Here is a 21,578-nt window from a genome sequence, read left to right as displayed (position 1 = left end):
TGCTGGGCTGGTCCCAACTATTTAACTGTATCCTAACCTATTCCTATATCTTATACACTAATAGGTCCTCCACTGCCTATCTGTTCTAATGTTCCCATCTAAGCCCTAAATCATGTTCTACACTTTCCCTACTCCTAAGCTGAGTGTACCAGGTTGCCTTAGACATTACCAATATGAGTCGCCCTGCCCCGGCCGTGGGGTACTAGTACCGGGTCCGGTGTTTCACAGGGGGATGTCATGGTGGTGACCCGGTGCGTGGCCCTCGGCGCACATGTAAAAGGGGAAGGTCTTTAAAGGGATAAAGTTTATCTTCGTGACTCCACCTGTAGTATTCGGTCAGTGGGGACCAACGCTGCTTTAAGGGGTCCTCTGGGGTGATGTTATGGCAGCTAGCTGGTACAACTTCCCACAGGTGAAGTATGTCCCCAGGGCTCCCGGTGTGTGGATGGTACATGGTGAATGGGGCAGTAAGGAATGAGGACACAGGTTTGCAGTCTCTTTACCTTGTTTACTGAAGACTTCAGGCAGCCACAGTCCAGGGTACCAGATCACAGAACAGGCAGGGTCCGGCTGGCCTGGAGGCCAGTTAGGAGTCCCCTTATCCAGGTGGAAATCAAAGCCTTCCTCTAGCGCCGTGGTGGTGTAGTCCCTTACTTCCTATGGCTTCACATAAGGTCCTCACAGATGTTATCTCTCTCTCTGTCCCCCGGATAGGACAAGACATAACCCGTATGACTGGTGACTTGAGGCTGTTTATAGGGACTCTAGCACGCCCCGGCCTCTGAGGGGTGCCACCGTGCCTCCTGGGTGTTAGGTCGGACAGGTAACTTGGAGTTCAGCTGTCCTGCCGGACTCTGATGTAAGTCACAGAGGTCCTTACAACCTCGGTGTTCTGGCTACCGGTCTCTGCGCCTCAGAATGAGGCAGCCTGCTCAGGGCTGGTCTCCCCCTGATATCCTCTCCTGTGCTTTGCTCTCCTGCACGCTCTGTGCAATGCATTCGGCTTTCTGAATGTCTCTTTTCGGGAACTGCTATACTTTGGCTACACAGCTCCGTAAACCCTCTTCTGCCTCAGGCTGATCCAGTCTGTCTCCTGACAAACACTGACTGGACCTTCCTGGAACTCACTGACTTTCCCTCCAAAACTACCTTATATATGGGGAGTCACCTAGTAAATAGGATCAAAAGCTCCCCCTGGTGGCCTGGAGTGTGAATGTGTTGCATGTTTGTAGTACCTGGTTACAGTTATCCCTTCTTGCCTTCAAGCGTAACATCACTCTCCCCGGGAGGAAAGCAATGCTACTGTGATGACCAGGACCCTGGGGCGCCACAAATACAGCACCCACACAGCATCATCCGTGCCCAGGTCTGTAAGCCAAACTTCCCACTCAGTTTCCCCAACTCCACAACTCCGACTCCACAGCACTGGTCACTACTGAGCATGTACTTAACCCCTTCCCGACCTTTGACGCATACGCTGCGTCATGAAAGTCGGTGCCATTCCGACCCATGACGCAGCATATGCGTCATGGAAAGATCGCGTCCCTGCAGATCGGGTGAAAGGGTTAACTCCCATTTCACCCGATCTGCAGGGACAAGGGGGAGTGGTAGTTTAGCCCAGGGGGGGTGGCTTCACCCCCTCGTGGCTACGATCGCTCTGATTGGCTGTTGAAAGTGAAACTGCCAATCAGAGCGATTTGTAATATTTCACCTAAAAAAATGGTGAAATATTACAATCCAGCCATGGCCGATGCTGCAATATCATCGGCCATGGCTGGACACACTAATGTGCACCCACTCCACTCCTCCGATCGCCCCCCGATCTGCGGTCTGCTCCCCTCGGTCCTGTGCTCCGCTCCCCCGTCCTCCTGCCCGCTCCCTCCGTGCTCCAATCACACCCCCCCGCACTCCGATTCCCCCCCCCCGCACAGCGATTTTCCCCCCCCCCCCTGTGCTCCGATCCACCCGCCCGCACAGCGATCCCCCACTCCGTGCCCCAATCCACCCCCCCGCGTTCCGGCCCACCCCCCCGTGCTCCGACGCCCCCCCCGTGCCCTGATCTCCCCCCCCTTATACTTACCTGGCCTCCCGGGGACCGTCCGTCTTCTTTCCTGGGCGCCGCCATCTTCCAAAATGGCGGGCGCATGTGCAGTGCGCCTGCCGAATCTGCCGGCCGGCAGATTCGTTCCAGAGTGAATTTTGATCACTGAGATAGGTTATATCTCAGTGATCAAAATAAAAAAAAAAGTAAATGACCCCCCCCCCCCCTTTGTCACCCCCATAGGTAGGGACAATAAAAAAAATATTTATTTTTTTTCCACCAAGGTTGGGGTAAGAACTAGGGGTAGGGGTAGGGGTAGGGTTAGGGGTAGGGTTAGGGTTAGGGGTAGGGTTAGGGTTAGGGGTAGGGTTAGGGGTAGGGGTAGGGTTAGGGGTAGGGTTAGGGGTAGGGTTAGGGGTAGGGTTAGGGTTAGGGTTTCGGTATGTGCACACGTATTCTGGTCCTCTGCGGATTTTTCCGCTGCGGATTTGATAAATCCGCAGTGCTAAACCGCTGTGGATTTATGGCGGATTTACCATGTTTTTTCTGCGCATTTCAATGCGGTTTTACAACAGCGATTTTCTATTTGAGCAGTTGTAAAACCGCTGCGGAATCCGCAGAAAGAAGTGACATGCTGCGGAATGTAAACCGCTGCGTTTCCGTGCAGTTTTTCCGCAGCATGTGTACAGCGATTTTTGTTTCCCGTAGGTTTGCATTGAACTGTAAACTCATGGGAAACTGCTGCGGATCCGCAGCGTTTTCCGCAGCGTGTGCACATACCTTTAGAATTAGGCTATGTGCACACGGTGCGGATTGGCCGCTGCGGATTCGCAGCAGTGATCAATCAGGTTTACAGTACCATGTAAACATATGGAAAGCCAAATCCACTGTGCCCATGGTGCGGAAAATACCGCGCGGGAACGCTGCGTTGTATTTTCCGCAGCATGTCAATTCTTTGTGCGGATTCCGCAGCGTTTTACACCTGTTCCTCAATAGGAATCTGCAGGTGAAATCCGGACAAAAAACACTGTCAATCCGCGGTAAATCCGCAGGTAAAACGCAGTGCCTTTTACCCGCGGATTTTTCAAAAATGGTGCTGAAAAATCTCATACGAATCCGCAACGTTGGCACATAGCCTTAGGGTTGGGTTGGAATTAGGGTTGTGGTTAGGGTTAGGGGTGTGTTGGGGTTACGGGTGTGTTGGGGTTAGGGTTGTGATTAGGGTTACGGCTACAGTTGGGATAAGGGTTAGGGGTGTGTTGGAGTTAGAATTGAGGGGTTTCCACTGTTTAGGCACATCAGGGGGTCTCCAAACGCAACATGGCGCCACCATTAATTCCAGCCAATCTTGTATTCAAAAAGTCAAATGGTGCTCCCTCACTTCCGAGCCCCGACGTGCACCCAAACAGTGGTTTACCCCCACATATGGGGTACCAGCGTACTCAGGACAAACTGCGCAACAATTACTGGGGTCCAATTTCTCCTGTTACCCTTGTGAAAATAAAGAAATGCTTGCTAAAACATAATTTTTGAGGAAAGAAAAATGATTTTTTATTTTCACGGCTCTGCGTTGTAAACGTCTGTGAAGCACTTGGGGGTTCAAAGTGCTCACCACATATCTAGATAAGTTCCTTGGGGGGTCTAGTTTCTAAAATGGGGTCACTTGTGGGGGGTTTCTACTGTTTAGGCACATCAGGGGCTCTGCAAACACAACGTGACGCCCGCAGAGCATTCCATCAAAGTCTGCATTTCAAAAGTCACTACTTCCCTTCTGAGCCCCGACGTGTGCCCAAACAGTGGTTTACCCCCACACATGGGGTATCAGCGTACTCAGGAGAAACTGGACAACAACTTTTGGGGTCCAATTTCTCCTGTAACCCTTGGGAAAATAAAAAATTCTGGGCTAAATAATTATTTTTGAGGAAAGAAAACGTATTTATTATTTTCACGGCTCTGCATTATAAACTTCTATGAAGCACTTGGGGGTTCAAAGTGCTCACCACACATCTAGATAAGTTCCTTTCGGGGTCTAGTTTCCAAAATGGGGTCACTTGTGGGGGGTTTCTACTGTTAAGCCACATCAGGGGCTCTGCAAACGCAACGTGACGCCCACAGAGCATTCCATCAAAGTCTGCATTTCAAAACGTCACTACTTCACTTCCGAGCCTCGGCATGTGCCCAAACAGTGGTTTACCCCCACATATGGGGTATCAGCGTACTCAGGAGAAACTGGACAACAATATTTGGGGTCCAATTTCTCCTATTATCCTTGGCAAAATAGGAAATTCCAGGCTAAAAAATCATTTTTGAGGAAAGAAAAATTATTTTTTATTTTCATGGCTCTGCGTTATAAACTTCCGTGAAGCACCTGGGGGTTTAAAGTGCTCAATATGCATCTAGATAAGTTCCTTGGGGGGTCTAGTTTCCAAAATGGGGTCACTTGTGGGGGAGCTCCAATGCATAGGCACACAGGGGCTCTCCAAACGCGACATGGTGTCCGCTAACAATTGGAGCTAATTTTCCATTCAAAAAGTCAAATGGCGCGCCTTCCCTTCCGAGCCCTGCCGTGTGCCCAAACAGTGGTTTACCCCCACATATGAGGTATCGGCGTACTCGGGAGAAATTGCCCAACAAATTTTATGATCCATTTTATCCTACTGCCCATGTGAAAATGAAAAAATTGAGGCGAAAAGAATTTTTTTGTGAAAAAAAAGTACTTTTTCATTTTTACAGATCAATTTGTGAAGCACCTGAGGGTTTAAAGTGCTCACTAGGCATCTAAATAAGTTCCTTGGGGGGTCTAGTTTCCAAAATGGGGTCACTTGTGGGGGAGCGCCAATGTTTAGGCACACAGGAGCTCTCCAAACGCGACATGGTGTCCGCTAACGATGGAAATAATTTTTCATTCAAAAAGTCAAATGGCGCTCCTTCCCTTCCGAGCCTTACCATGTGCCCAAACAGTGGTTTACCCCCACATATGAGGTATCGGCGTACTCAGGAGAAATTGCCCAACACATTTTAGGATCCATTTTATCCTGTTGCCCATGTGAAAATGAAAAAATTGAGGCTAAAAGAATTTTTTTGTGAAAAAAAAGTACTTTTTCATTTTTACGGATCAATTTGTGAAGCACCTGGGGGTTCAAAGTGCTCACTATGCATCTAGATAAGTTCCTTGGGGCGTCTAGTTTCCAAAATGGGGTCACTTGTGGGGGAGCTCCAATTTTTAGGCACACGGGGGCTCTCCAAACGTGACATGGTGTCCACTAAAGAGTGGAGACAATTTTTGATTCAAAAAGTCAAATGGCGCTCCTTCCCTTCCAAGCCCTGCCGTGCGCCTAAACAGTGGTTTACCCCCACATATGAGGTATCAGCGTACTCAGGACAAATTGCACAACAACTTTCGTGGTTCAGTTTCTCCTTTTACCATTGGGAAAATAAAAAAATTGTTGCTAAAAGATAATTTTTGTGACTAAAAAGTTAAATGTTCATTTTTTCCTTCCATGTTGCTTCTGCTGCTGTGAAGCACCTGAAGGGTTAATAAACTTCTTGAATGTGGTTTTGTGCACCTAGAGGGATGCAGTTTTTAGAATGGTGTCACTTTTGGGTATTTTCAGCCATATAGACCCCTCAAACTGACTTCAAATGTGAGGTGGTCCCTAAAAAAAATGGTTTTGTAAATTTCGTTGTAAAAATGACAAATCGCTGGTCAAATTTTAACCCTTATAACTTCCTAACAAAAAAAAATTTTGTTTCCAAAATTGTGCTGATGTAAAGTAAACATGTGGGAAATGTTATTTATTAACTATTTTGTGTCACATATCTCTCTGGTTTAACAGAATAAAAATTCAAAATGTGAAAATTGCAAAATGTTCAAAATTTTCGCCAAATTTCCGTTTTTATCACAAATAAACGCAGAATTTATTGACCTAAATTTACCACTAACATGAAGCCCAATATGTCACGAAAAAACAATCTCAGAACCGCTAGGATCCGTTGAAGCGTTCCTGAGTTATTACCTCATAAAGGGACACTGGTCAGAATTGCAAAAAACGGCAAGGTCTTTAAGGTCAAAATAGGCTGGGTCATGAAGGGGTTAAAGTGCAGCACAGATTCATCTCACCAAGACTCCACAGCACTTGTCACTACTGAGCATGTACATAAAGTGCAGCACAGATTCATCTCCAATACGACTCCACAGCACTGGTCACTACTGAGCATGTACATAAAGTGCAGCACAGATTCATCTCATCTACGACCCCACAGCACTGGTCACTACTGAGCATGTACATAAAGTGCAGCACAGATTCATCTCAGCTACGACTCCACAGCCCTGCCTCACTACTGAGCATGTACATAAAGTGCAGCACAGATTCATCTCATCTCTGACTCCACAGCACTGGTCACTATTGAGCATGTACATAAAGTGCAGCACAGATTTATCTCATCTGTGACCCCACAGCACTGGTCACTACTGAGCGTGTACATAAAGTGCAGCACAGATTTATCTCATCTGTGACCCCACAGCACTGGTCACTACTGAGCATGTACATAAAGTGCAGCACAGATTTATCTCATCTGTGACCCCACAGCACTGGTCACTACTGAGCATGTACATAAAGTGCAGCACAGATTCATCTCCACTACGACTCCACAGCCCTGGTCACTACTGAGCATGTACATAAAGTGCAGCACAGATTCATCTCACCTACGACTCCACAGCACTGGTCACTACTGAGCGTGTACATAAAGTGCAGCACACATTCATCTCACCTACGACTCCACAGCTCTGGTCACTACTGAGCATGTACATAAAGTGCAGCACAGATTCATCTCACCTAAGACTCCACAGCCCTGCCTCACTACTGAGAATGTACATAAAGTGCAGCACAGATTCATCTCACCTACGACTCCACAGCACTGGTCACTACTGAGCATGTAGATAAAGTGCAGCACAGATTCATCTCAGCTACGACTCCACAGCCCTGCCTCACTACTGAGCATGTACATAAAGTGCAGCACAGATTCATCTCAGCTACGACTCCACAGCCCTGCCTCACTACTGAGCATGTACATAAAGTGCAGCACAGATTCATCTCACCTACGACTCCACAGCACTGGTCACTACTGAGCATGTACATAAAGTGCAGCACAGATTCATCTCCACTACAACTCCACAGCACTGGTCACTACTGAGCATGTACATAAAGTGCAGCACAGATTCATCTCCACTACAACTCCACAGCACTGGTCACTACTGAGCATGTACATAAAGTGCAGCACAGATTCATCTCACCTAAGACTCCACAGCACTGCCTCACTACTGAGCATGTACATAAAGTGCAGCACAGATTCATCTCAGCTACGACTCCACAGCCCTGCCTCACTACTGAGCATGTGCATAAAGTGCAGCACAGATTCATCTCACCTAAGACTCCACAGCCCTGCCTCACTACTGAGCATGTACATAAAGTGCAGCACAGATTCATCTCACCTACGACTCCACAGCACTGGTCACTACTGAGCATGTACATAAAGTGCAGCACAGATTCATCTCAGCTACGACTCCACAGCCCTGCCTCACTACTGAGCATGTACATAAAGTGCAGCACAGATTCATCTCACCTACGACTCCACAGCACTGGTCACTACTGAGCATGTACATAAAGTGCAGCACAGATTCATCTCACCTAAGACTCCACAGCACTGCCTCACTACTGAGCATGTACATAAAGTGCAGCACAGATTCATCTCAGCTACGACTCCACAGCCCTGCCTCACTACTGAGCATGTGCATAAAGTGCAGCACAGATTCATCTCACCTAAGACTCCACAGCCCTGCCTCACTACTGAGCATGTACATAAAGTGCAGCACAGATTCATCTCACCTACGACTCCACAGCACTGGTCACTACTGAGCATGTACATAAAGTGCAGCACAGATTCATCTCAGCTACGACTCCACAGCCCTGCCTCACTACTGAGCATGTACATAAAGTGCAGCACAGATTCATCTCACCTACGACTCCACAGCACTGGTCACTACTGAGCATGTACATAAAGTGCAGCACAGATTCATCTCACCTAAGACTCCACAGCACTGCCTCACTACTGAGCATGTACATAAAGTGCAGCACAGATTCATCTCCACTACAACTCCACAGCACTGGTCACTACTGAGCGTGTACATAAAGTGCAGCACAGATTCATCTCACCTAAGACTCCACAGCACTGGTCACTACTGAGCATGTATATAAAGTGCAGCACAGATTCATCTCACCTCTGACTCCACAGCACTGGTCACTACTGAGCATGTACATAAAGTGCAGCACAGATTCATCTCAACTCCGACTCCACAGCACTGGTCACTATTGAACATGTGCATAAAGTGCAGCACAGATTCATCTCACCTAAGACTCCACAGCACTGGTCACTACTGAGCATGTACATAAAGTGCAGCACAGATTCATCTCCACTACAACTCCACAGCACTGGTCACTACTGAGCATGTACATAAAGTGCAGCACAGATTCATCTCCACTACAACTCCACAGCACTGGTCGCTACTGAGCATGTACATAAAGTGCAGCACAGATTCATCTCACCTAAGACTCCACAGCACTGCCTCACTACTGAGCATGTACATAAAGTGCAGCACAGATTCATCTCCACTACAACTCCACAGCACTGGTCACTACTGAGCGTGTACATAAAGTGCAGCACAGATTCATCTCACCTAAGACTCCACAGCACTGGTCACTCCTGAGCATGTACATAAAGTGCAGCACAGATTCATCTCCACTACAACTCCACAGCACTGGTCACTACTGAGCATGTACATAAAGTGCAGCACAGATTCATCTCACCTAAGACTCCACAGCCCTGCCTCACTACTGAGCATGTGCATAAAGTGCAGCACAGATTCATCTCCACTACAACTCCACAGCACTGGTCACTACTGAGCGTGTACATAAAGTGCAGCACAGATTCATCTCACCTAAGACTCCACAGCACTGGTCACTACTGAGCATGTACATAAAGTGCAGCACAGATTCATCTCACCTAAGATTCCACAGCCCTGCCTCACTACTGAGCATGTACATAAAGTGCAGCACAGATTCATCTCACCTACGACTCCACAGCACTGGTCACTACTGAGCATGTACATAAAGTGCAGCACAGATTCATTTCACCTAAGACTCCACAGCACTGCCTCACTACTGAGCATGTACATAAAGTGCAGCACAGATTCATCTCCACTACAACTCCACAGCACTGGTCACTACTGAGCATGTACATAAAGTGCAGCACAGATTCATCTCACCTAAGACTCCACAGCCCTGCCTCACTACTGAGCATGTACATAAAGTGCAGCACAGATTCATCTCACCTCTGACTCCACAGCACTGGTCACTAATGAGCGTGTACATAAAGTGCAGCACAGATTCATCTCACCTAAGACTCCACAGCACTGGTCACTCCTGAGCATGTACATAAAGTGCAGCACAGATTCATCTCACCTATGACCCCATAGCACTGGTCACTACTGAGCATGTACATAAAGTGCAGCACAGATTCATCTCACCTAAGATTCCACAGCCCTGCCTCACTACTGAGCATGTACATGAAGTGCAGCACAGATTCATCTCACCTACGACTCCACAGCACTGGTCACTACTGAGCATGTACATAAAGTGCAGCACAGATTCATTTCACCTAAGACTCCACAGCACTGCCTCACTACTGAGCATGTACATAAAGTGCAGCACAGATTCATCTCCACTACAACTCCACAGCACTGGTCACTACTGAGCATGTACATAAAGTGCAGCACAGATTCATCTCAGCTACGACTCCACAGCACTGGCCACTACTGAGCATGTACATAAAGTGCAGCACAGATTCATCTCACCTAAGACTCCACAGCCCTGCCTCACTACTGAGCATGTACATAAAGTGCAGCACAGATTCATCTCCTCTACGACTCCACAGCACTGGTCACTACTGAGCATGTACATAAAGTGCAGCACAGATTCATCTCAGCTACGACTCCACAGCCCTGCCTCACTACTGAGCATGTACATAAAGTGCAGCACAGATTCATCTCACCTAAGACTCCACAGCACTGGTAACTCCTGAGCATGTACATAAAGTGCAGCACAGATTCATCTCACCTATGACTCCACAGCACTGGTCACTACTGAGCATGTACATAAAGTGCAGCACAGATTCATCTCACCTAAGACTCCACAGCACTGGTAACTCCTGAGCATGTACATAAAGTGCAGCACAGATTCATCTCACCTATGACCCCATAGCATTGGTCACTACTGAGCGTGCAGATAAAGTGCAGCACAGATTCATCTCAGCTACGACTCCACAGCACTGGCCACTACTGAGCATGTACATAAAGTGCAGCACAGATTCATCTCACCTATGACCCCATAGCACTGGTCACTACTGAGCATGTACATAAAGTGCAGCACAGATTCATCTCAGCTACGACTCCACAGCACTGGCCACTACTGAGCATGTACATAAAGTACAGCACAGATTCATCTCACCTAAGACTCCACAGCACTGGTCACTCCTGAGCATGTGCATAAAGTGCAGCACAGATTCATCTCCTCTACGACTCCACAGCACTGGTCACTCCTGAGCATGTGCATAAAGTGCAGCACAGATTCATCTCCTCTACGACTCCACAGCACTGGTCACTCCTGAGCATGTACATAAAGTGCAGCACAGATTCATCTCCTCTACGACTCCACAGCACTGGTCACTACTGAGCGTGTACATAAAGTGCAGCACAGATTCATCTCACCTAAGACTCCACAGCCCTGCCTCCCTACTGAGCATGTACATAAAGTGCAGCACAGATTCATCTCCTCTACGACTCCACAGCATTGGTCACTACTGAGCATGTACATAAAGTGCAGCACAGATTCATCTCACCTACTCCAAGTGTGTCTTCAAACAAGCCTAGCTATGCTTATTACACTGGGCATTGCTACTCCATGTGAGCCTTCAGATAAGCCTAGGTCTGCTATTCTGCTTGGCTATGCCATTACAAGTGTGCCTTCAAACAAACCCAGCTCCGCTGTTCCTCTGAGCTTTGCTACTCAAAATAAGTCTCCAGCCAAACCCAGCTCTGCTACTTCATCCATTTGTATCTGCTGATGTATCCAGCTCTGCTGTCTGCATTCTAGGCTTTTATGTTTCAAAGAATAAGTGTCTCTTTGTTCCAAGGTACCTATCTCCGTAATTGATTCTTCTATTCCAGAGTGCTTGTCCACAAGCCAGTATCTGCTATTCCATGGTGCCTGGCCACATAAGGGCTCTGCTGTACTCACCTCATAAGTTTATCTACATCCTCTACATCCTTTGTTGTTCACACTGGTTCACGTTGCTTTACCAATGCCGTTTGCCTGTGCTGCAAGTCATCTGCTCATCTGGACCAAAGGCTTGAAGAATCCACGTCACCAGATGACACAAAACATTTACCTCTTAAAAATCACTCCATAGTGCCGGAGATACTGCACACGGGCATAACAAAGCGGTGGGCTTTAAGTTCAGAGCGAAAAAAACGCATCGCTGAAAAAAACGCAGCATGTTCATTAATTTTGCAGATTTTTTGCTGATTTCCCACTATATTATTGCATCCCAGAACCTCCGGGGAAAAAAAACGCAAAAAAATCAGCAAAAAAAAAAAAAACGCGAAAAATCACCATGCGGATTTCTTGCAGAAAATGTCCGGTTTTGTTCAGGAAATTTCTGCATAGCCTTATATGTGGAATTAATGGTGCTAGAAAACAACCAATAATAATAACTGCACAGCATTAGATGAATGTTGCCACCTTGTGGTGTACAGCATGTACTGCTTTTTTCCCCCCAAGCGTCAATCAGTCACCCATTCAGCTGACAGATCATCGGCTGTAAATGCAAAATACTGGAACATGCTGCTACACTTCCTTTGAATGGACAAAACAAAATGTATTATTTTGCTTGCTAATATCACTAGGAGCGGTTGTTGGCTAGAAAAACAATTTAGGGGTTTTCCGGCAATAAATCTTTTAAGCCCCTCGGCTATTCATAGATAAAATTAATAAAATCAGCCACATGCCCTGATGCTCTGGTTCAGTGCCAGCTCTCCACCACCACTCCCTCCGACCTTATTGACAGGCTGCAGCAGTGCCGTCATGACTATAGAGCACGTAACCGTTTCAGCCAATCATTGGGCTCAGCTGTGACGCCGATGTAGCGTCTGTATTTCTAGTACATCTAAAAAAAAAAAAAATGAAACAGCCTTGGAAATAGACTTTAAGGGGTTGTCCAGGCTTGAGGTACACGTCTGCAGTCTTTCTATGTCACACCACACACAATGCTCACTGTCAGGATGCTGATGCTGTTAGTGGGCGGTCATGTATTAGATTTGCATACTTCCGGACACATTCCAACTAGCGAGGCTGTGCACGTCTAGTTGGCACGTGACCTCATGTAGGCAAATCGCATATTAGCGGTCATGCAGCCGCCCGCTCCAGACACTAAAGACTCCTGTAGGTGTGCACACTGCATGCTGTGAGGATCCAGTAAGTGCAAACATGAACTACAAGCCTTAACAACCCCTTTAAAGGGACCCTGTCAGGTGATTTATGCTGTCAGAACCAAGAGTAGCATGAATCAGGGACAGGCTCCCCCACTGTAGACATCTGTGTTTTACAGCTTTTCAAAGAAAATAGAGTTTACTAAATTGGAGCTTGTCCCCGCCCAGCTCAGTTTGATTGACAGGACTCTTCCAATACACAAATGGGGAGAGACCTGTCAATCTAGCTGAGCTGGATCACATTGATCCAGAGGAAGGCAAAACCCCATGAGGCCGATGCGAATTGCCCCACATTAGGGGAAAATTTCCTTCCCGACTCCACATACCTCCACATACGGCAATCAGACTAGTTCTCTGGATTAACATCCCAATACAGAATCAGCACCAATAACCTGTAATATATATATATATATATATCTATCTATCTATCAAAAAGACACCAGGCCCTGCTAGAACTATTTTAGTGAATCAACCATTATAACATCATGTGGCAGAGAATTCAATAGTCTCACTGCTCTTACAGGAAGGAATCCATAGTCACAGTGCTCTTACTGTAAAGAATCCATAGTCTCACTGTTATTACTGTAAATAATCCATAGTCTCACTGTTATTACTGTAAATAATCCATAGTCTCAGTGCTCTTACTGTAAAGAATCATAGTCTCACTGCGCTTACTGTAAAGAGTCCATAGTCTCACTGCTCTTACTGTAAAGAATCCATAGTCACACTTGTCTTACTGTAAAGAATCCATAGTCTCACTGCTCTTACTGTAAAGAATCCATAGTCTCACTGCTCCTACTGTAAAGAATTCATAGTTTCAGTTCTGTTACTGTAAATAATCCAGTCTCACTGCCCTTACAGTAAAGAATCCATAGTCTCACTGCTCTTACTGTAAAGAATCCATAGTCTCACTGCTCTTACTGTAAAGAATCCATAGTCTCACTGCTCTTACAGTGAAGAATCCATAATCTCACTGCTCTTACTGTAAATAATCCATAGTCTAAGTGCTCTTACTGTAAAGAATCCATAGTCTCAATGCTGTTACTGTAAAGAATCCATAGTCTCACTGCTCTTACAGTAAAGTATCACCGTCTATGATAATTAAACCTTTCCTGTAGACATAAAGGATGCCCTGTATCATCATTTCAGGCCTAGGTGTAAAAAAATCATTATACAGATCTCTGTACTGTCACCTCATATAATTGTACATTGTAATAAGATCGCCCCTAAAACTTCATTCTTCCAAACTAATTAACCCCATGTTTGACAACCCATCATGGTTTTGCAGGTCACCCATTCCTTGCTCTTCTCTTCACCTGCTTTAGTTTACCAATGTCCTTCTTATACACCTGAGACCAAACTTGTACCCAGTATTCTAAGGGCCACACTAGTGACTTGTATAGAGGAAAAACTATGTTCTTGTCATGAGCATCTGTGTCTCTTTTAATTCATCATATGAGTGGTAGTATGATTTTTATAGAGGCTAAGTCCCTTATATCACTGTATTGCTAATTTAAAAATGCATTTTGGGAGTAACAAACTCCCTTTAAATTATCCTCATCATTGTTAATTACCTTGAAGAGTTTAGTATCAGCTGCAATTATTAGAAAGTATTAAAAAGAAGAGGGACCGATACTGACCCCTGTGTTCCTCCACTGTTAAAAAGAAGAGGGCACAATACTGACCCCTGTGTTACTCCACTGTTAAAAAGAGGGACCAATACTGACCCCTGTGTTACTCCACTGTTAAAAAGAAGAGGGCACAATACTGACCCCTGTGTTACTCCACTGTTAAAAAGAAGAGGGCACAATACTGACCCCTGTGTTACTCCACTGTTAAAAACAAGAGGGCACAATACTGACCCCTGTGTTACTCCACTGTTAAAAAGAAGAGGGCACAATACTGACCCCTGTGTTACTCCACTGTTAAAAAGAAGAGGGCACAATACTGACCCCTGTGTTACTCCACTGTTAAAAAAGAGGGCACAATACTGACCCCTGTGTTACTCCACTGTTAAAAAGAAGAGGGCACAATACTGACCCCTGTGTTACTCCACTGTTAAAAAGAGGGACCAATACTGACCCCTGTGTTACTCCACTGTTAAAAAGAAGAGGGCACAATACTGACCCCTGTGTTCCTCCACTGTTAAAAAGAAGAGGGACCAATACTGATTCCTGTGTTACTCCACTGTTAAAAAGAAGAGGGCACAATCCTGACCCCTGTGTTACTCCACTGTTAAAAAGAGGGCACAATACTGACCCCTGTGTTCCTCCACTGTTAAAAAGAAGATGGACCAATACTGACCCCTGTGTTACTCCACTGTTAAAAAGAGGGCCCAATACTGACCCCTGTGTTACTCCACTGTTAAAAAGAAGAGGGCACAATACTGACCCCTGTGTTACTCCACTGTTAAAAAGAAGAGTGCACAATACTGACCCCTGTGTTACTCCACTGTTAAAAAGAAGAGGGACCAATACTGACCCCTGTGTTACTCCACTGTTAAAAAGAGGGACCAATACTGACCCCTGTGTTACTCCACTGTTAAAAAGAAGAGGGCACAATACTGACCCCTGTGTTACTCCACTGTTAAAAAGAAGAGGGCACAATACTGACCCCTGTGTTACTCCACTGTTAAAAAGAAGAGGGCACAATACTGACCCCTGTGTTACTCCACTGTTAAAAAGAAGAGGGCACAATACTGACCCCTGTGTTACTCCACTGTTAAAAAAGAGGGCACAATACTGACTCCTGTGTTACTCCACTGTTAAAAAGAAGAGGGCACAATACTGACCCCTGTGTTACTCCACTGTTAAAAAGAAGAGGGCACAATACTGACCCCTGTGTTCCTCCACTGTTAAAAAGAAGAGGGACCAATACTGATTCCTGTGTTACTCCACTGTTAAAAAGAAGAGGGCACAATCCTGACCCCTGTGTTACTCCACTGTTAAAAAGAGGGCACAATACTGACCCCTGTGTTCCTCCACTGTTAAAAAGAAGATGGACCAATACTGACCCCTGTGTTACTCCACTGTTAAAAAGAAGAGGGACCAATACTGACCCCTGTGTTACTCCACTGTTAAAAAGAAGAGGGACCAATACTGACCCCTGTGTTACTCCACTGTTAAAAAGAAGAGGGACCAATACTGACCCCTGTGTTACTCCACTGTTAAAAAGAAGAGGGACCAATACTGACCCCTGTGTTACTCCACTGTTAAGAAGAGGGCACAATACTGACCCCTGTGTTACTCCACTGTTAAAAAGAAGAGGGCAAAATACTGACCCCTGTTGTTCTACACTGTTGACTGTAACCAAAGCGTTTAATTAATAACAACCCTCTGTTTCCTATCAGTGAGTCAGTTGTTAACCCAGTTACTTATATATTCCCTTATTGCTCTTTTTATGTACCAACCTTTTCTTTGTCATTTTGCACCAAGTGATATACTGTATTTTTGTTCCGCATGGCATCTATTGCTGTGAGTGCCGATATTCTGCATCTTTTTCGGTCCATTCCAACTTGTGCAGAACGACGTGTTTTTCACTGTAGCTATTGAATGTGAGTGTATTGAATAAATGCTTCTAAAGTGATGAAAGCTGGGCTTAAAAATCGAGCTTTTACTGCAGTGAGTAGTGATGCGGGCCCATGTACTGTACGCGGCCAATGCACATTCTTCACATTTCTGTCTTTATACCAAGGCTGGGATTAGTTTGTCACAGTCAGCCATGAAATGTCTCTCTGGACTGAAGCATCATAAGTACTACTGTGCTTTAATGAAAACCATATGCTCATACTAAGCCAGCGCAACTGTGCTATTATTCTCTGCAAACGTTCCTTTAAACCAAAGAAATAAATACATTTTTATGGTTAAATCCTATGTAAGGAAAAATGCCACCCAATTTCTTTTCCAGAGTGCCACTATACAATATGATGTAGGGGCAGAGATCATGATTCCAGGGATGTGTCATTTACTGGGCTGCACGTTGCGGTTTTAATAAGTCAATGTTTTATCAGCAGGAGATTATCATTACAAGTCTACGTGTCTTGTACCATGATGTAGTACACTGATTGGCAGCTTTCTGTGTACACAGTGCATAGGCAGAATATAGCCAATCAGTTTTGGGGATGTGGTGATATAAAGTTCATGAATGTGGAGGACTATCTGGTAGCAGGCTTACTAGTCCAGCAGTGAGAATCCCCTACTGGTAAAACAGTGATTTTTATCAAAGCTACACTAAGCAGCCCAGTAAGTAACACATTGCTGGAATCAGGGTTTATGTCCCTACATCACGCTGCTCTCAGATTAGGTGGTAAAAAACTGGTGACACATTCCCTTTAAATGCAACCTGTCAGTAGGTTTTAAACATAGAAGTAATGGCATGGCTTTATAGGCCTTTGTCTCCCAATTAAAATTATACCTTTTTTTGTAGAGATCCAATATAGTGTAGAATTAATACACAAATCAAGCTGGAAGTGCAGCGGGGGCGTGTCATTGCACTTAGGAGAAACATTCCAGGTGCAGTGGCACGCCCCCACTGCGCTTTCAGCCTGATTTGCATATGGCTTCTACACTAGATTTCTCATGACTGGCTTATCGCATCTCTACAAAAAAAGGTGTCATTCTTATTGGGGGACAAGCACCTATGTTCCCACACCACTACTTCTGTATGTAAAAATGTGTTGACTGGTTCTCTGTAAATTATTTATTGATTTGAAATCAATGAATAAAAAAAGATGCTGTAAATGTGGCTGTCGAACAGCCGCGAGACATGCAGCCGTGGGCACGCCAAAGACACTCGCTTAGCACCAGAGCATGCTCAGATAACACCTTATCCCAACACGTTCGCTCATCACTAGTCCTGAACCAAGCAGAAGCATCTTTTCTTAGAACTCTGCCTTGTGACGTTCTTCTGTTATTCCTAAGACTACATACAATGCAGTGTGCCAAAAACTCCCATCATTCTGAAAGTAAAGTTCTAATGATCCATGATGATAGGATCCAGAACAGCATGGATGTTTGCTCAGCAGCAGATCGGTAAGTCTTTTCTCCGGCGCAGGCCTTCTTATGTTTGCTATTAATATTTACAGAGATTGGTAATTAAACAAATAATCTTTATTCACAGCTATAATCCTAGGAGACCTGATAATCTGCTGGTGACAGGATGAAGAAGGGACCTAAATGGACCTATCATTTTTACAAACTCCACAAAAACGAGGAATATACAAACTCTTAGCAGATGTTGTCCTTGGTGGGATTTGAACCTAGGACCCCAGCACTGCAAAGCAACAGTACTAACCACTGAGCCATCGTGCTAACCACTGAGCCACCATGCTAACCAATGAGTCACCATGCTAACCACTGAACCACCATGCTAACAACTGAGCCACCACACTAACCACTGAGTCATTTTGCTAACCACTGAGCCACCATGCTAACCACTAAGCCATCATGCTAACCACTGAGCCACCATGCTAACCACTGAGTCACCATGCTAACCACTGAGTCACCATGCTAGCCACTGAGTCACCGTGCTAACCACTGAGTCACTGTGCTAACCACTGAGTCACTGTGCTAACCACTGAGTCACTGTGCTAACCACTGAGTCACCATGCTAACCACTGAGCCACCGTGCTGACCACTGAGCCACCATGCTAACCACTGAACCACCATGCTAACAACTGAGCCACCACACTAACCACTGAGTCATTTTGCTAACCACTGAGCCACCATGCTAACCACTAAGCCATCATGCTAACCACTGAGCCACCATGCTAACCACTGAGTCACCATGCTAACCACTGAGTCACCATGCTAGCCACTGAGTCACCGTGCTAACCACTGAGTCACTGTGCTAACCACTGAGTCACTGTGCTAACCACTGAGTCACTGTGCTAACCACTGAGTCACTGTGCTAACCACTGAGTCACTGTGCTAACCACTGAGCCACCGTGCTAACCACTGAGCCACAATGCTAACCACTGAGCCACCGTGCTAACCACTGAGCCACCGTGCTAATCACTGAGCCACCTTGCTAACCACTCAATCGCCATACTAACCACTGAGCCACTGTGCTAACCACTGAGTCACCGTGCTAACCACTGAGCCACCGTGCTAACCACTGAGCCACCGTGCTAACCACTGAGCCACCGTGCTAACCACTGAGCCACCATGCTAACCACTGAGCCACAATGCTAACCACTGAGCCACCGTGCTAACCACTGAGCCACCGTGCTAACCACTGAGCCACCGTGCTAACCACTGAGCCTCCATGCTAACCACTGAGTCACCGTGCTAACCACTGAGTCACCGTGCTAACCTCTGAGCCTCCTCGCTAACCACTCAATCGCCATACTAACCACTGAGTCACTGTGCTAACCACTGAGCCACCGTGCTAACCACTGAGCCACTACATTAATCTCTGAGCCACCTTGCTAACCATTGAGCCACCTTGCTGGCTATGCAGGATTAGAGACAACGGGCCAATTCATTATTGTGTTTGCGCTACATTCATCTACTTTTTTGCTGTTTTTCGTTTGCCCCATATTCCTCTTTTATATGTATTCGCCTGCTTTTTTATGTTCATCATTGCGGGTAGTGATTGGATTTTCCATATGTTTCTGGCTGATTCATTAACTGAAGCTTTTTTAAAAAAGTTACCATCTATTTGCGTAAACGCCTGAAATTTTTGCACAAATCTTGAAATTATTTTTTAGTGGAACGTGCAACTTTTGAAGTGTTTGAGAACGGGTTAAAGACAGAAATCAAGTGAATTTTTTTTATTCTGCTCAAAATTCACAAACGGCTTGAGCCATTTTTTTACGAATTTGGCGCAAAAAAACACCTACAAGTAAAAAAAAAAAAAAAAGTGACTTACAAAAAAAAAATGGAAGCAATGGATCTTCTTACAATGCCGCCCTCCTGCTTCTTCCTCGCTCCCCGGCATCACGCTCTTGCGCAGTTGTACTGTACAAAAAACTTTCCGAGCCTTTTCTTATCAATCCTGCCTCTTTGTAGTTTGTGCTGGTCAGCAAAACCTCCTATAGCTCCCATTCCCATCTGAATACAATTATTTCCAAGGCAGCCGTATGTAAGGCAGCCGTCCAAAATGATCTGCTTTTGAATTTTGGTTCAACAGAAAAAAATTTTTTTAATAAAAACGGTCTGGACACCCTTAACTCAGTGCTTTGTTGCACAACGTTTTGAGGCAATCACGACAAACACACAATTTCTGTAACTCAATGAGACGTCTGCTCCTGTCCACAGGTATTTTGGCCGAGCCCTCATGAGCAAACATCTCCCTCTGTCTCAGGTGTGAAGGCACCTTCTCCGGGAGGCAGGTTTCAGCTCCGTCCACAGATGTTCAGTAGGATTTAGATTAATTTTCATAGAAACCACTTCAGAAGGGTTTGTTTTGATCCATGATATTTTAGCTGTGTTTTGGGTTGTGATCCTGTTGGAGGACCCACGACCTGCAGCTCAGCTTTGTGATATTAGGCAGCATATTTTTCTCCACAATGGCTTGATAGTCTTGAGCTTTCATTGTACCCTGTACAGATTTAAAACACCCTGTTCCAGATGAAGCAAAGGAACCCCAAAACATTACCGAGATTCCACCGTGTTTCACAGTAGGTACAATGTTCTGTTCTTTGTAGGCTTCATTTTTGTGTCTGTGAACTTAGAGCTGTTGTGAGTTGCGAAAAAGCTCCAGTTTTGTCTTATCTGTCCAAAATGTCAATCTCCCAGAAGATTTGTGGATTGTCAATATTTTGGGGGGCAAATTAAGTCTAGATTTTTTATGATTTGCTTTCAACAGTGGTTTCCTCCTCGGTCGTCTTCCTTGAAGCCCAGTTTGGCCAAGACAGTGGCGGATGGTGCGATCTGACACAGAAGGACCTTGACCTTGCCTTGGAGCTCACCTATAATCGCTTTGGAAGTTCTTCTAGGCTCATTGGTTAACATTCGTATAATTTGTCTCTTCAATTTGTCAACAATTTTCCTTTTGTGGCCACGTCTAAGTAGGATGGCTACAATCTCAGAGACATTAAACTGCTATATAATATGTACCATCATTTTTGTCCAGGCCATATTTATTACATTTTATTCTAATTTTTCTGTTGAATCACAATTCAAAAGCAATGCAAATGAAAGTACCACAAAAAACGGACAGCAGTAGGACGAGTCGCGCAGATGTGTGAATGTAGCCATGGATAATAAATGAAATGCTTTGACACTTAGCTGTATAAGCAAAACTAAACATAGCGGTGCAAAAGGTTCGGTCATCCTGTGAAGTTCATTTCTTCATTCCAAGGTTGACCTTTTAGTTCACTATTTCAGGGACTTCCAAAAGGTCCCATAGTGTAGCGTGGCATAGCTTACCGTCATCCTGCTCTCTGCAGACAGTGGACTGAGAAATGGCAGAAGCATAATAATAAAAAATCAACTTAAAGGGGTTCTCCAAGAATAGAAAAAAAGTAAGAAGAAAAATATAATTAGAATAAATTACTAAATACCTTGAATTAGCAAATAACATTTTGTTTTCTAGAGAGGTAATCACAATAGTACATTAAAATGGCTGCTGTCCTGTTACCCTGGCAGAAACTTGTCCTAGAATGTAAGGACCGGTAAGGTGTCTGTGAGCATGTGCAGTATGAAGCTCCACTGCTGTGACCTGGAGATAGCTTAACAGTACCTGCATAGATTAACTTCAGGGCACAGCAGCAAAGCTTCCTTCTGCACATGCTCACAGTTACTGTGCCTGTCTTTACATTCCTTCCTTCCCGGCCCCCTCTCTTACTTCCTGTCCTTACCCTCTTCCTCTCTCTCTCTCTTTCATTTTTTCCTCTCTCTCTCCCATTCTTTCCTCTCTTCCATTATTTCCTCTCTCTCCCATTCTTTCCTCTCTCTCTCTCCCATTCTTTCCTCTCTCTCTCTCCCATTCTTT

General features: G+C 45.3%; 1 long non-coding RNA gene across 1 annotated transcript in view; it reads left to right on the top strand.

Annotated features, from left to right (window-relative positions):
* Window positions 1-21,114, top strand: part of LOC138651139 (uncharacterized) — a 31,699-nt gene extending 10,585 nt beyond the window's left edge. Inside the window, exon 3 of the long non-coding RNA XR_011315442.1 lies at window positions 17,760-21,114. This is a non-coding gene — a long non-coding RNA (uncharacterized lncRNA). The remainder of the gene's footprint in view (window positions 1-17,759) is intronic.
* Window positions 21,115-21,578: the final 464 nt, after the last annotated feature.

Source organism: Ranitomeya imitator, chromosome 10 (genome assembly GCF_032444005.1).
Source record: "Ranitomeya imitator isolate aRanImi1 chromosome 10, aRanImi1.pri, whole genome shotgun sequence".
NCBI classification, from domain to species: Eukaryota; Metazoa; Chordata; class Amphibia; order Anura; family Dendrobatidae; genus Ranitomeya; species Ranitomeya imitator.
This window is presented reverse-complemented; position numbering and strand designations above follow the sequence as displayed.